The sequence below is a fragment of the Micropterus salmoides genome, unplaced genomic scaffold (genome assembly GCF_014851395.1).
Source record: "Micropterus salmoides isolate LMB-PRFRI ecotype aquatic unplaced genomic scaffold, ASM1485139v1 Ms_hic_scaffold_6, whole genome shotgun sequence".
Taxonomy (NCBI): domain Eukaryota; kingdom Metazoa; phylum Chordata; class Actinopteri; order Centrarchiformes; family Centrarchidae; genus Micropterus; species Micropterus salmoides.
In genome coordinates, this window is record NW_024044348.1 from 17,896,198 (window position 1) to 17,913,257 (window position 17,060).

The 17,060-nt window shown below is 38.6% G+C and overlaps 1 protein-coding gene across 3 annotated transcripts in view; it reads right to left on the reverse strand.

Annotated features, from left to right (window-relative positions):
• Window positions 1-17,060, reverse strand: part of apba2b (amyloid beta (A4) precursor protein-binding, family A, member 2b) — a 71,885-nt gene that overhangs the window by 51,862 nt on the left and 2,963 nt on the right. For all 3 annotated transcript variants that reach the window (XM_038701341.1, XM_038701338.1, XM_038701339.1), the window contains exon 2: window positions 822-872. The gene's annotated coding sequence lies outside the window, so the exon portion shown is untranslated. The remainder of the gene's footprint in view (window positions 1-821; window positions 873-17,060) is intronic.

The following is a 17,060-nucleotide window of genomic DNA, read 5'->3' on the forward strand; positions in this document are numbered from 1 at the left end:
ATAGCCACACAAAAAATACATACATAGTAAGCAGCTGCAACTATGTAATATAAAATATTACTTAACTGTTATGAAAGTTTTTTTTGTAGCTAACTGTTTTTCAATCAGCCATTGCAAAACATTAAAACTGTACCAGCTACGGATATCAATTAATGGGTTTTGTCTCTGATGCGTAAAAACACTAACAGTGTGAAGCGTGTGAGTTGTCTTGTCTGGAACCGCGTTTTTTTTTCTTGCTTAACATGGACTGGTATAAGCTCACAAGCTAATCAGCATTAATGTAACAGTAGAGGACTTCTGTTTTTTCAGTGCTCCACCATACAGTTGGATATACTTAAGATGCAAGCTTTAATGCAGCCTTAAACACTACGAAAAGTCACCTTGTCACCTTATTTAAAAAAAAAAAAAAAACTCAACACAACAAAATTGCTCAACCATCTCAATCCATACTGTTTTAGATCCTTTTAGTCCTTATTGCCTCTGCTTGGCTTCTCCCTTCTCTGTTTGTTTAGGAGGGCATCACTCAGTGGAGAGCCAGGCAAGTTAAGGAGCTCCCTAGGGCCCAGAGGTTGCAATGTCTGTCGATTCAAGTCCCACCCCAAGAGTGTGCTGATACACAGAAACACACAACACAGAAACACACAACTTCGAACAGTGGTCACTCTATCATTATTCGTGTGCACATTTGCCAAGTCTAAACTGTCTCCACAATTTGGGATAACTTGACAACTTTTCATGCGACACTCTAAGAATTCCTCCCACACACTTCAGTATACTATTACATTGTAATGAGCTGCCAAGGCACAGTAAAGCTGACTTACTGGTGTCTGTAGGTAGGCAGAGCAGCCCTACTGTTTGCTCCAGGCGATGACCTAAAACACAAAAGGAGAGAATGCGTCAAACTGAGCATCAAACTGAAAACCCACAAGAAAGACACACTGTTCAGCATGAAGATTGAGCTTTAAGCTCTTTCTCCTGTCTGGATGTGCAGAAAGTAAGAGGGGCTGATGATGAAAAATGCAATTGTAGGGTCATAGTGGTAAGAGGACACAAAAAAAGGCACTTTCGAATTGGCTTCAACTAAAAAAATAAAGTGACACTGTGGGCAGCTGCCATTCGACTCTGAAATAAGGTACCAAATTTATTACACAAGTTTTTCAATTGCATCATGCTGGGGATAAAAGTAGGTTGTCTAAATCCTGTACAAACGTTCCTGACAGAGATCCACACTGACACTCATTTCTGCACAGAAATCATATTATTATTATAATACAAATAAATAAAGGAATGTTAAGCGAAGTGAAATGATGTTGAAATTTAAAGTAGGATTGGCTATGGTAATTCTTAATGTCTAGTAATAGTTTAGAAAGAAGATATCATTGCAATACTTGAACATTATGTACTGAATATATACACAGTAATTTGTAATTATAAGGTCAAACATACAAAACAAATAAAAACAAACAAATTAACCTAATCCAAACAACAGTAACCAATACCAAAACAGCAAACTTCTGTTTTTTTATTATTATTATTTTCAAGTAACAGGAACTTTTCTACATGACTGTAGACTGGCTGGTCAGTAACAAGATTTCAGGGCAGCAGTTACAGCAAACCCAGTCGCTCAGCAACATTAGCTCAGCTGTACTCTCCCAAACAGGGCTTCACCATCTGCCACTAAGGCAAGGCCACATGTCACAACTCACCCTCACAGTCCCCTTGTGACAGCCTCAAGTTGCTGTCCCCACTCAGCAGTTCAGTTAACCAGGAAACACACCAGTAGCCTTACACCTTTTATGTGGCGGTCTGATCATCTACAACAACCAGCGAGGGTTTTGGTGAGTGAAGTGATCGGGTCAGATGGGGTTAAAAAACTAGGCAAGTATAAGATGTTGTGAAGACAGCAACAGTGGCAGCTTTGTGCCAAATAACAGAATAGTTAATTTGCCATAATTCCTAAATGACAGAAAATCATACCAAGACATTTCCACTTGGCTAGTGTGCAATAATTCCTGAACAGCTGTTCTTTAAAAAAAAAAAGGACTGAATACAATGTGTATGCTGTTGGGCGGTCAGCAGAGCTGTATTGGTTTGTCTGGCCAAATGTTGGAGAGGGGGAATCAAAAGAAGAGCAAAATGGTTTTAAATTGCAAGTGATCAACACTTGCTGACTCAGTTCCCAGAGGAATCTGAAGTTTGGTAGATAGGAGATAAGACAACCAACGCCTGAGCATAGTATAAAGATAAAAGCAGCTATAGAATGGAACAGAGAAATTTTTAAGTGGCCGCTTCATCAGCCATTTGTTCTCAAAAACTAAAAACACATTCAATTAATTTTCAATGGCAACACACACACACACATTTGTATTGTACTTGCGAGGACATTGCTTTGACTTTCCACAACTCCGTGAAGTCTTACACCAACTTAAACCATGACTACATGCTTGACTCCAACACTTACCCTAAACTTATTCTAAGCATAACTCTAACCTTAAAACACTTAAGTCTTAGTCCTTAAATTAACAAATAGTTATTGTGGGGACCAAATTTTTGTTTTCAGATGGTGTGAACAGATTTTTGTCCCCACAAGGTGAAAAATACATAACACAGAGTGTACTTGCATACAGCCCTGAGGCTTGTATTGGTCCCACAGGACCAACTCACACTGCAGCACACTGCAGCTGTAGCCTACAGTGTTTCAGACAAAACACTCAGCAGATCACATTTACGACCAACCCAAAGGAAAAAAACATTTATAAAAAGGAGATACTCAAGTCAGCTGCAATCTAGCGATCTTGGGCTCTTGTGTAGCCTCATTCCCAGCTGCACCATGTTATCTTAGCACGCACGGCACATTTGTTTCACAGTTTCTGTATTAGCTTAAATCTAGATACATAAATCACATTTTTTCATTAGTAACTGCTAGTACTGTGCCTTTGTTTCTGCTTTCTTTCATTTCCATGCCAATGCCATAGATCATTCCTGACTAATCCCAGTATTGGCTGTAAGCATTCAACCCATAAAATAGACAGGCGAGCCAGAGTGCACATGAGCATGTGACTGAATACAAATAGATATTTTACAGAGAAAACTGAGCAATTTGTGGGTCCATGGACAGATTATGAGACACCCCCAGTACCTATTTCAGCCTCATGACACATTACAAAAATGAAAATTGTCCCACACAAGAACTCTTAAAAGATGATGATAATAGGTTTAATAATAGCACAATTATCTGCAATTAAAAAGGGCATCATTTGTTTTTGCAAAGGCCCAAATCAAAAAGTAGTTACAAACCATGTAAAAAAAATTTATTTGTCCTTAGCACTAAAAAGTACTACCTACAACACCATGTAGGTTATCAAACATACCAAATATTCTAAAAACTATCCAACAGGGTCACACTAACAAAAAAAAGTATTAGTTTAAATGACGACACAGTTCTAGTACTTTTGATTTCTGCCAACAGCGTCCCATATTGCCCATTGCGCAAGCAATGCAGGACAGATGATTAGGAATGATGCTGAGTGTAAATGTGCATCTAGTTTAGTGTCCTCTCATATTTATTGCTGCATGAGCATCAAAACTGAAAATCCACACTCTGTGTATCAGCAGTAAAAAAAAGTAAAGAAGTAAAAAAAAAAACTTCTGCTGCTTCTCCCGACTGTATACTTCCATGTAGTGTTTCTCTGCTGTCAGCGGAAAAAATAATCAGACTGAATGAATCAGAAAAACGACAGACCCTCCGTCTGTTGCTGACATTGATTGTTCATGCTGTGGCAGAGAAGTTGTGAATATGTCCAAATTTCAGTTTGACACTTTGCTCCTTCTCTCTGTGAGTGTGATATGGAAACTTGAAACCTGCAGGTCACACACAGACACACACGGACACAGACACAGACACAGACACAGACACAGACACACACTGATAATGGACTTTTCAGTGAAGTAGGAGACATCTTGTGTCGAACACATTTGCATATAGATCATGGATTTTTGAATAATTTAAGTAATTTTGAAAACCGATATTGTATCAGACAAAAAATCTTATTCAAAGCAGATTTTTACTTTTGCTAAGAAAGTTATGTTTTGGGGGCCGGTCGGCTGGATTATGGAAAAACTGCTGGCCCAATTTTCATGAAACTTGGTGGAAGGGTGTAGCATGGGCCAAGAACCAAGCGGCAACCCCCGGGGCTGAAAAATGAAGCCAACTTGAAAGTGCCAAATACAGTTCAGTAAATGGCCACTTGAGCGAGTCAATCCCCACAAACCTCCATGTTAAAATGCCCAACTTTGCAGCAGAAATGAACATATTTATATCGTGGTACAGAAACAGTTTTGGTCTCTATAGCTATTTCCCCCCTTCATGACAACACAAGCAAAGAGGCCTGACTTTGCTCAAGTTTGGATTAGCCAGAGCGGACAGCAGAGCAGAGAAGCCACAGTGGACACACTGAACCAGGTGAAGTGAAGACAACATTTCACTCCAACAACTCCAGTAAAAAATCTGAAACAGCAGAAAACACATATTTCCACCTGCTTTGTCCGCATGTGTTGTTGTTGTTGTTACAACCACATTGCACAGTTTTTCTGTATTTGATAAGAAGCTGCCATTTTCATGATTTTATTTCAGTCAAAGCAATTGATATTTGTACATATACATGTTAATGTATGTTATATTATGTGTGTGTTATAATATTTGCATCTTAGAAGCACTTAATAGATGCAGTGCTGAGATTTTGAGTCTTCAGGTACTTCTATATTTCATACCGTATTTCTAATAGTTTTGGAAATATATCCAAATAGTGGGTGCACTTGCAGATTTGCATTTCATAAAAGACTGGACTATTGGCCTTGGTGGAGGTCTGCGCTTCCTGAGTGCCTTTCTAGTGTTTATATGTTGTAATGTTTTAAAACATGTAAGACAGTCTCAGGGGGAAATTTGATGTGATACGATGATGAATTCACATCTTAAAATGTTTTTGTTTTTTTATGAACCTGATACAGAGAAGGCATGTTAATGAGAATAGTCCACAGACCTCAATACTATACATACATGTGTGCACAATGGTCAAATACAGAAGCTGAAAGATGCACAACCCACTTCTATGCACAGTTCCAGCAGGAAATCTATCCACATTGATTCCCATCCTCCCTCCCTCCTCTGCCATGACAGGCAAAGGCTTACAGTACCCTGTTCACTTTAAAACCTTGCATAAGCTGTTCCCTGGCATTTTACACCCCGTCAACATTTTACAAGGTTGCTCCCTGGCATGTTGTCATGACCTCCTCTCGCAGAGCAATAACTAAGCTCTCTTTTCTGACCGAAGGCACCTAAAGATGGAACAGATGAAATGAGAGGGCTCTAAGGCACAGAAGAGATAAACAAGCCACTGGCTACAAGCAGGCCAATATGGATGTCCTGACCTGCAGCTTTACTCTCTGCTGTTTAGCAGTCAGTGTTCAGAGGAAACACATCAAACATACGCATAATTCCAGTGATCCTACTCAAGCTTTATCAAAGAAGATGGTGCATAATATTTTCCATAACATCAAGGCAGGGTAATGATAACGTAGTACCGTGAACACTGACACGAGAAATCATGTTGTTATTTTGAAATTCATTATCTATTCAGTTCAAACCCACCTCTATTAATTCTCTCATTATAATTCTCCAGCTAGCCTCAACTCACCCGAATCTGAGAGGTCAGCACTGACGGCTCAACTTTCAGCATGTAGGACCAAATCAACAGAATGTTTTTGAGCTTATTGCTGAGGCGTGGAACCTCACTTCTGACCTTTGAAATGCCTCCTGAACCGAAATCAGAAGTTACGAGAAAGTCTTTGATGCAGTGCTTCGCTAATTAGTTTAGTGCAGTGTACAAGATGTTCAGTGTTGTCTCTTTATGTGTCTAGGGACACAGAAAATGCATACTTTTGTTTGGTTGTTAAACGTAACATTAAGAGATGTAATTAGTAAAGTATTCATAAAATGTTCCCTAAATTACAAAAACATTGTAACATCAACATCTATGTCGCTTTTAAGCTCCTCAAAATGTAACTTATTTAGTGTGAATTAAGTGTGTTTATGTTGCGAAGGACAACAAAACAGGTGGCATTTGGTATGCTCTGCTATTTAGAGTAAGCTCTAAAAGACCACATCCCTGATATAAAACGTAAATACCAGGTTGACCCCACAACAATAAAACAGAAGATTGACTGACTTTCCTTCACTTCCACCTTCTCACTGATGTAAGCATTATTCAGCACTGTTTTGACCCTGTGTGGGTGTGTCATCTCTATAAGGGAGTGTATCTTTTAAGTCTGCAGTGCTGCATTTAAGATGCGACACCACCATATTTATTGTCTACTGACTTTATATTCATCATTAGCTGTTTATCTCTCAGAAAACTGAAAGCCATTTGTAAAAGCTCACAGTTCTCCAATATACCGCTCTGGATGTCTTTCCTGTTATTGAGCACATTAGCATGCACAAAGGACAACAGATAACAGCCAGGATTATATCAGCGACTGACGTCTTATTAGGAGTTTGCATTTTGCTATATATTATTGGGTATTGATATTTGTGTGTAAAGAAATAAATGCAACATTTAAAATAAACTCTTCAGTATTAAACAACAACAAACCAAATACAATAAATGTATCCCTCCGTACCCACAAGTCAGCAAATCCCAGGTATTTCATCAGGGTTTCAAAGCACTGATCCACTGTGCACATTGAATGTTTACATGTCCAACATACTCAAGTGTCCAGTATTTACTGGATTTTGACAAGACAATCATTAAAACAATTACCACAGCCACCTAGACACAAACTTTGCAAAAATTGCAGTGCATTCTGGGAAAACATCATATATGAAAATAACTCATTAACAACAACATAGCAACAACAACAAAATAAAATAATTTTGTGTTTCCCATCAATTAATTAAATAAGTTAAGGATGGAATAGAATAGATGGAATAGATGAACACTTTTTGACAGTATACTGTAAACTTAGTATTTTCGTAGTTTTAATTTCACCCTCAGATACTATACTATCAGATGCTATCATATATTTTGTAGACATAATACCCTACAAATATGCTGATGTACTGTCATTAGGGCTGGGCAATAAAACAATAATTAAAATTATCTCAATATAATTTTCCTCAATAACAATATAACAAATGTTCAATATATCGTCAATAAATCTTTCTACTAACATATTTATTTTGTTGAGGAAAAGAGACTGAAAAAAGATTTACTAATCATATTTGTTAAAAAAGATTTCATCATAATTGTTTTGAATGTTCTACCTCAGATTTGTTTGCCATGTTCTGATCATAAAGAAAAGTTTAACCACATAATTAACCAACCAACCAAATCATGATTTGACATTTATCGTGATAATTATCGATATTGAATGATATGAAATGTTTTTATTGTGAAAACATTTTTGGCCATTTCACCCAGTCCTACTTGTAATCATCTACATTTGACCTTGTATCCATAGACCAGCAAAGACCAGAATGGGCACACAAATACTAGAGAGGGCTCATCCTTATTAGCTGCTTGTTGATGGTGCTAATGTGGTTCATTATTATTAGGGCTGGACACGTTAACGCGTCATCATCGCGCTAACGCATTAATTAATTAACACTGAAAATTATTTTATCGCATGTTAACGCAGTTTTTATTATTATTATTTTGAAAGTCCGTTGCTCACTGGCTCTGAATACACATACAGTCAAACAATGGGTCACAGGAGGAGTGAGATGTTGATCAGCCTGCAAATCACCCACCCAAACAAGCAGTGGAGGGAGGCTTCGGCAGACTACGCTGGATGCCGCGTGTGGGAGAAGTAGATAAACAAAGCAAGACAAGCAATCAAATGCCATAGCGAAGTGGACACACTGCACGCTGTATTGGGGAAGATGTCGGTCTTTGGAACATTCTTAAAATCACAACGTAGTGGCTTGGCCTCATGAGGTTGCTCTTTGCTCCGGTGATCAGAAAGGGAGACAGCGCTCCGCAAGTAAATGGCAGGCACTCTATGGATAGTAACCATGGCAACAGCTTCTGTGCACTACACAGCTCTAGCCTATTTAACTTAAGTTAAAATTATAGGCTACATAATTTTACATAATAGGCCGTCATCTAGTTTTGCGGCTCTGCCATGCGAATTCCCTCCTGTTGATGACCTATTTAGTAAACAGTAATAGATTCTGGAAACTCAGCGAGGATCAGTCTCTCTTCCAATGATTTGTGCTCCGCGTCGCATACAAAAGTTAAATTCAACTTCGGTAGCGGGCGTGCATGTGCGTGAGGGGACCACTTCACGTCACTCTAACAGGGACACTTCCTACTGAACATAGACTGTTTATGCTGCTCCCTGATAAAAGAAAAATGTTTCTGCTGACACCTTTTCAAAAAAAAAAACAATACAAGAATACAGACTTATTTAAACGGTTGCTCAGAAGGTGCCTGTTATGATATTATGATCATGATGTGGCTCTGGTAACTTGTTTTAACAAGCTAGATAAAAGGTAATGCCCTGGCAGTGTCTAATAACTTTGGTTTTATGTTTAATTTGATTACATTAGTGTTTAAGTTGAGATTTACGAAAAATATTTCATTGCTAGTGTGTAAAGGGAATACTGCTGGTAAACCTTATTTGTTTAAAGTGTTTGCAAACTACGTGCTATTGCACTTTTGTGTATATAGCAGTACATTTAAAATAAAAGTGTGCCTACTTAACAACACCACAGACAAAGAGGAAGGTTTGGGTCAGATATAAAGGCACCTGCTGAGTCTGGTCTTTGATGTGTTACTGTGGTTCTGTGGTACCTTTTTTATCTCAACCTTCACCAGCACACAACAGCAAAGCAGCATGGATGAATGTCCACACATCAGTCTCCGCCTGACTGGCTGTCTCCTCAGACGACCTTACCACCCCTCCTCCAGTCAGAAGGTTACTGCTAATGCATTTGCATCAAATGAAAAGTGATTGCCATTGCTCTTAAAACAAATTAAAAAACAAGTGCAACTTGCAACAACCACCTGTAGCATTCAGGTGGATTAATTCAATGTGTTTGCAACTTTCAAAACTATTTAAATGAAACTAAGCTTGACTGGAACACAATCAAAACAATCAGAGAATCATCATCTCTAAGGATCAAGTATTCTGAAAATACCTCTAACCAATATCTGCCACAATTGTTTAAGTGAAAAGTATAGAACTACTACTAACACTACTTATTTTTTTCTCTTTCTCTCTCTCTCTTCCATTTGTTCTTGCAACTTTTATTTTTTTTTATCTGCGTGGTCCCCTCTTCTGCAGTTCCTTCCTGAACATTCTCACACTGTAGATAAAACAGGCATCTACTTGTTCTCCATCAGCTTTATCACAGAGATGATGAACAATCATCTGTGCTGTCACTCAACAAACATGTCTGGCTATAGAAATAACAGCCCAGAGGCTGGTACTCCAAAGTGATTCAAGATTCAGCCCAATCCACATTCGTCATGCTTGAATAGCAACAGCATGCTGCATTTCGTATGGAAATACATGTACCTCTGTATCTATAGACATGGTTTATTTGAATAGCAGCAACCTCTCACTGGTGAGAAAAGAAATTTACCAGATGTGAATTTGTCTGCACAGCCCAACAATGACAGCAGCAGGTGAGGCTCTCTGCATATCTAAATGCTAATATCATGCTGTTCATCAAACAAATGCGGCAGCTAATGAGCTGGCTTGGTGAATACATCTTAAGCCTAAGTAATGACATAAGTGACAGCATACCAGGAGGGAGAGGAGTCATCTCATGACTCATAAAGCAGCAGGAGGGTTAGAAAAATGGGTATACCAAGGCCACTCACTACCTCACTACACACACTAACACACTAGAAAACCCCCCCTCACACTCTAACTAACACACACACACACAAACACACACACACACACACACACACTCAAACTAACAATGCCAACTGTTAGCCAAAGTTAGTTCTTCTGCCTACATCTTCCTCTTTAGTCTGCATAAATCTCATAATCTTACAAAATTCTGGAGGAAATGTTATGAATAAGAAAACCTTATTTAGGATGAGTACCAAAACCCTGTATTAAAAGGGCAACAAGGCTAAAGACTGTAGTATTTATTATCACACTGCAGCCTGTGCCCTGCTCTCTGTGTTGTCTCCACAAACACACACACTGGCCAAATAGGCCGCAGCGGAGAGACAATTAAGTGAACCAGCAAATTGTTACAATCAAGCTAAAAGAAAAGATGACTGTTTGTAGTCTAACTGTTTAGCTTTGGTTGCCATGGACCTTAAAATTTGGCAAAATCTTGTAAAATCAGGCACTAGCTAAGAGAAACCAGCCCATGCTCTCTCAACCAGTGGTACCTGCAGGCAGTGAATCACATCAACAGCAGAAAGGGGAGGACAGAGGACAGGAGGAAGGACTGATACTGACTCGAGTTTTTCATCCTTTCTGAACTAGATTTACTTTATGGACAGTTTAAATGTGTTTCGAGGGAGTTATTATTGAGTTTATATAGTGGCTTTGCTGTTGTAAATGTTACTGTTGCTGCTCTAGAAACAACATTTGGTTATATAAAAAATATTAAATTCTAATCTTGTTCTGAAGTTAAAGACAACCAGGCTGACATAGGAACTGTAACTAATGTGCACACTTTGTTTATCGGAAGTCATATTATCATCGCAATATTGAACAATGTCATCATATCGCAGATTTTCCTTATATTGTGCAGGCCTAATCCTGACAACTCCAAGAAAGCCAAACTAATCATTAATAGCTGAAGCAAACAAATGCAGTGTTTGCATCTTGGAAAAACCTTATGTAAGAAACAAATCACTAAGTACATCATTGATTAACATGTCCACAAAATGGCTACAACTGTAAATTGCAAATGAAACAGTAAAGATCAAGAGTAAGGGCGTAACTAGAAGGACTGTCCTGACTGCTCAGTCTGTCCTGACAGATTAATTTGCAATTATGAGGAAGTATGTGAGATCAGAAATGGCTGTTCGGTGACAGGAGGCCTTTGTAATAACCAAATAAGATTCTCTGATTGAGCTTAAAACTCACTATTACACTTATCAGTAATTGGAGTATGCATGTGTATGTGCATACACATGTGCTTCAACAACAGCTAGCACACCTCCTGTGGCTTGTACTTGCAGTACTGGCATGTCTTCACTGCGTCCATGAGCAATCTATTTCGGTTGATACACTCTGGCTTGGTGCCCTGCACTGCTGCTTGCAGCTATATTTATAGTCTCAATTTTTCATATTGTTTTGTAACACAAGATTCATACATCAATATTAGGGTTGTGTCCGATTTTGGATCAATACTGATAAAAATACTGATAAAAATACTTAAAATACGATAAACTCTGAAGCAAAATTAGCTTAGTTTACTTGTCATGAAGAGTGAAAAGTGGACGGTGGCAAACTTAATCAACACTTCATATCTGTTGCTGTTCATGTTATTATCAAAATGGAGCTATAGGTTGTGAACATAATGAATTAATAAGCCTGTCAGTTAAAACTGTCTTACTGTTTTCTCAGCCAACACAATGGCATTATATCTCAACTAAAACTTTGAGTTATTTATAAATTTAGTCACCTACGAAATGTTCAAAGCTGAACAGAGTCAGAAAGAGGATTAGAAAGGATTCTGATTTGATAAAATGCTTTCAAACCACAATCAATAGTCATTTCAATTCTACTTACTCGAGTTTAGCCCTGTCTTATTTGATGAATAAAGTAAGGGGCCCTTCAACTTCAAGGAAATAGGAAGCTACTATAGAGCAGAGAAGAGTTAATACAAATGTGGTGAAAATTGCAGGTACATTCATCAGATGTTTCACTTTTACTGAACTAGATCACAGATGACAGAACTGTGAAGGGAAAGCAGACATTCAGACAGATCCAGTTAACGAATAAGGCTGTTTCAATGCTTCTCTCTCTCTCTCTCTCTCTCTCTCTCACACACACTCACACACACACACACACACTCTGGGTGTCACCTCAGAGCGATTCTTTAGTGCCACCCATGATTAATGCAGCCATGAATGGGTTTCTCTTTCACCAAGCACTGTGGGAGAAGGGTTTCTTTCGTTCTTTTTTTCTCTCTCTTTCTTTCTTTCTCAGCCATTTTGCTTCCCTCCCAATGTGACCTGATTTAGTCACAGAGTGTGAAACTGATTTGGACTCATTTACATGCTAATGCCATAAAGAAAGGTGAAATGATGTGTACGCATCACCTCATTGATTCTAGAGGACACCACCGCACTTGGCAAAATGATCTGCAGCTTAAACTACATAATTCACAGACTTATTATTTATATAATTAACTACGGAGCACGGTCTTCTTCGTGGCTAACCATGAAGTACTGTTCCACATTTCCACATTTATGTGCAAAAAAAGAGAAAAACAGTATGGTGGCATTGGTTTATGGTAGGAGTAAAATGGGGGTTGCAAAGTAGAGGGTAACAGGTTGAAGATTTGTGTTGCTTGATCTATGTGTTTTGCATCCTATTCCTGTCACCAGCAGCAGTCAAAAAGAAGAGCACCTGTTATTAAGACCAGTGAAAGTTTGATTATGTAACTGCATGTGTGGATGCAATGGGTTATTTAAAGCTGCAGTGAAAATAATAGCGTGTGTGTCTAGTAGGGGGACAGTCAAAAGAAATTTAATACACAACCTCTGTGTTTTGAGGACCTTAGGCTAGGGACAATGTGTCCTTGGCCTTCACTTTTGAGTGTCATTTTGAACACTCAGAATAGTGTAAACCACACATCCTGCTGGCCTGCAACATCACTCAAAACATCTTCATGCCTCAACTAGTCACTTCTCTGATATTGATTACCTGAAGGTACAGGTCATTGATGTGTTGAAGAATGTCAAGGGAGTAAACACAAGTCTTTAATGCATTCTGGAGACTGTTTTCTCAAACCCTAACAGATTTTACAGCAGGTCCAGAAGAGCAGGACGGAGACCTGCTATTGACAATGGGAGGGGAAAATGGAAAGAAAAACAACATTTCATGGTGAAGACAGCTGATGCATGCTGCAGAAGTTAGAGTAGCTTGATGTTTCAACACTGGCACCTGGGTGACTTTCTTTCTCTATTCCTTTGTCTTTGAATAGAAACTACATAAAAAGCATGCCCGGTTCTACAAGGGTGCAAAAGCATGCATTGCATCGAATGTTGAATAGTTAAAAACATAATAAATAACAATGATAGTAATGTAATAAAAACAATTTAATGAAACTGTAGTAAACGGTAAATAAACATGTGTGCATTAGTCAAGTGTGCCCTACATCGTGCACTAAATCATAAAGCAATCTGTTGCTGAAAAAGTATGACACGCTGTATTCACTTACTACTGTCTACAGCTCTGTCCAGGTTAGTGGGGATGCTGAGAATCTCAAAACCATCATGAAAAAAAACATAGTAATGTTGTCACAGTTTTGTTGTTAAATGATATTATAAATGAGCGGTAAATCACATGTTTCATGGACCCTAAGGTGCCTTCTTTGTGCTGGGTTTTTCCTCAGGGTTGTCAGCTAGTAAATAAGCCCACTGACAGCAATGTTATTGTTAATATTTTAGCACAATGCTTAGTGTCTGTGACCTTAGTCACGTTTTCTTTGTAAATACAGTGAGTGATACAACTCAAGTTGCTACAGTTTAGGCTTGCGAAGCCAAGGTTTTAATCTTATCCTAACTTAACTTTGGCCAAGAAAAAGCAATGGCTGAGTTCTTAGTTAACTTAATATCCCTAGCCCGCCCTGTGGCTACTAGTGCACCCCCACTAATTACAGATGCACCTTAAGTCAAATTGTTCTGGAACCGGGGTTTGGTTAAAAGTGACTTAGCACGCTATCTCTACATCGGCTGACCCCTCACAGAGCTCCCTACGTTCTTGTCCCCTCAGAGAAAAAAAAACATCAATCCGTTCAAACAACCGTTCAATGAGTGATGGCTCACATTTTAAGAACTGTCACAAACAATGAAACAAGAAATGTCGAAACAGTGCCCCTCAACCATGGCTGACACAGACTGTGACCTGATCTCTGCATGTTTTTCTTTACCTGTCATAGTCCTGAGTCAAAAGTCAACACTTCAACAGGAATACGGCTCGGCCTCTCAAAGACCAATCAAGCCCTTTCAGGTCGATAGTATCCAACGGATGAAAGTTGTAGGAGATAGCTTTGTCTCCAAATCAAAGTAGTCTAGTGAGGGTTTAAAAAAAACCAAGCATGACAGAGGCAGAAACACAGATCACACTTTAAAGGAAAAGCAGAAATCGAATGAGACAGTGCTGTCAAAACAACTTGAGTAACACTGATACGACTGTCATATTCATGTGTGTCATACTAGAAAAATATCAAGAGCTGGACAACAACGGCTGACCCGTCCATGCTGTCTTTAGAGAGAACTGACTGTAAATGTTATACAGCCTGGCATTTTGCTATATTATAGCAAATGATATCCTTGATCAGACATTGCTTTTTGTCACAACTTTAAAAAGCAAAATCTATATCAAATCGTTCAAGCTTCCACAAATATGAATCCATCCAGTATCACATTCATGTACTGTGCCATGATCATTCGATTCAAATTTGAATACAGAAGGTCAACTTTGTAGATGAATGTCAACTTGAATATGTAATGTGGCTATTTCTTCATCCTCTGAAATGTGATGATGAGTCAGTTATCTTCGCAACCCTGACTGGGTTTTGATGCTACAATCAAGCCCACATGTTAACCACAAAAAAACATTTTCTCTTGTGAACAGTAAATTGTGATTAGTCTATAAACCCGAGGAAAAAGGGAAAAACCAAACAGCTGCTGGCAAGCTGGAAACCAGATTAAAGTCCTTACTGTGCATACAGAACAGCCAGGAAAAGCTGTGAAGTGGAAGATGATGAACTGAAGTACATGGGCTCTGTAGATATATTCAGTTACAGCATTTTTCAAATTACCTTATGAAACACAACCAGTAGGGATAGAAACGTTCAGCACATTTTCAGTCAGTGCATGTAGAAGTGAAATGCTTCTGTCAGCCCTAAATTCGTTCTCGCTATTGACCACTCTAGCTGACCATAAAGTTTTTGCCTCAGTTTTATTCTAAATTTAGCTTTATATGGCTGCAAAAGTCAGCTGGGATTGGCTCCAGCCTCCCCATCCCCCCGGCGACCCTGCATAAGTGGGATAAGTGGGTATGGACAATGGATGGATGGAGGGGTAGATGGCTACAAAACAAAACTGCACAGCACTCAAGATTGTTTTTCATCTGCACCTGGATCCAGATCTGAATCAACAAAGACAGGGGTGATCGACATTCCTGTATGTGAATGCAAGGGTTTTGTCTAAAAAGGAATTGTACAAAAATGAAAGTGAGCCAGACTCATGACCACGCAGTTAAAATGAATATATGAAAACTCATATGTGTTTTTGATTTTGAAGCGCTGGTTTGTGAAGCTGAGCTGTAGAGAGACTGACTGTAGTGATGACGTCATGTGGAGATAAATCCTCCACAGACGGTAAATAATGGAACAGCTCATGGAACAATACGACAGCAGCCATGGTGATCTTACTGGTGATTCACAAGCTCATGAATGCACACTACATACACAACAATTCTGACGTAATATATCACCTAACTTACATGATATATGAGTCTACGGGCACATAAGAAAAAGTGTAACACGATGTCATCATCAATTTTACTTTTGTCTTATGCTCTGATTTGCACATGACGTACACATGTTGACTATGTTTGTAGATACAGAGTCCAAAGTCCAAAATACTGCTGAAACAATTAGTCAGATAATGAAGAGTAACACCAATTTTGATCATCAAAATAATCATTTAGAAACGTATCAGGGGGGAAATGCCAAATATTTGCTGGTTTCAGCATCTGAGGAATTGCTACTATTTTCTCTCTCTATCGTTGTAATCACATTTCGAATAACAGAGGGTTTGGGGGGGATGACCCCCCTAATTAAGGCTTGGACCCCCCCGAAAAGGCAAAAGCAACAGTTCAGGGGGTCTTTCTTACCTGTCACTGTAAATATTACAATTTATTTCCCATACTCATGCCTTATATTCAAGAATCTTGAAATACAATTTCTGACACCCCTAAAATGGACCATTCCATTTCCTAACCTACACATTAATTGAACGTCTCGTTTGTCCCTTTTTACATACAGTCAATGGTCTATCCACATCACTCGCAGCACAGCTGCTCCAGTTCAGTGCCTCACCAGCTAATGGAGATGCAGCAGGTTAATGTCAGTAGCCTAGTTAGCTCTAGCTTCTTTAATACACTTAACTTTCCTACCTTTGGTGTTAGCTAACTGATAGCCCAGCCTGTCATTTCATTACCACTAGCTATATCATTTCATATTTTGTGTAATTGTTAGCCAACACTGGTGGGAATGAGTTATTGTGCATACACATTTAGGAAGTATTTTGTGAGTCTTCCTACAATAGACATTATTTTTATTTTCACCCTGGAATTCAGGAGTTTTACTTGGCTGTTGTTAAAATGTTAAAATCCAGGTTTGTTTTTTCAAATGTATTCAGTTTTATTTATATAGCGCCAATTAATAACAAAAGGCATCTCATTGCACAGAGACCCAAAAATTCCCAATTCCCCTACAGTGTATGACAACTGCAGTATTGAACACAGATTACATTTCATTCACAGTCAACATGAGCAAGAGGAAAGGAGATATTGCTAAAAAAGTTGAAACTTAAAACTTGAAATGATAAAAATTAGGAATAAGAGATGATAATGCAGACTGATTTTATGATAGTGTCTTTGGTTCCGGACTTTCTAGCAGTTTTGCTGTAGAATAGTGACCTCTGACTAAAAAAGTTGTCGTGTGGTGTGGGACACACATGAACTGGTGTAATGAATTTGATTTATCATCATCTACAGGCCGCACACATTAGATAAATAAGCAAGGATATTGTAAGCATTGTAGTTTACTAAAGCCCGCGCCTGCG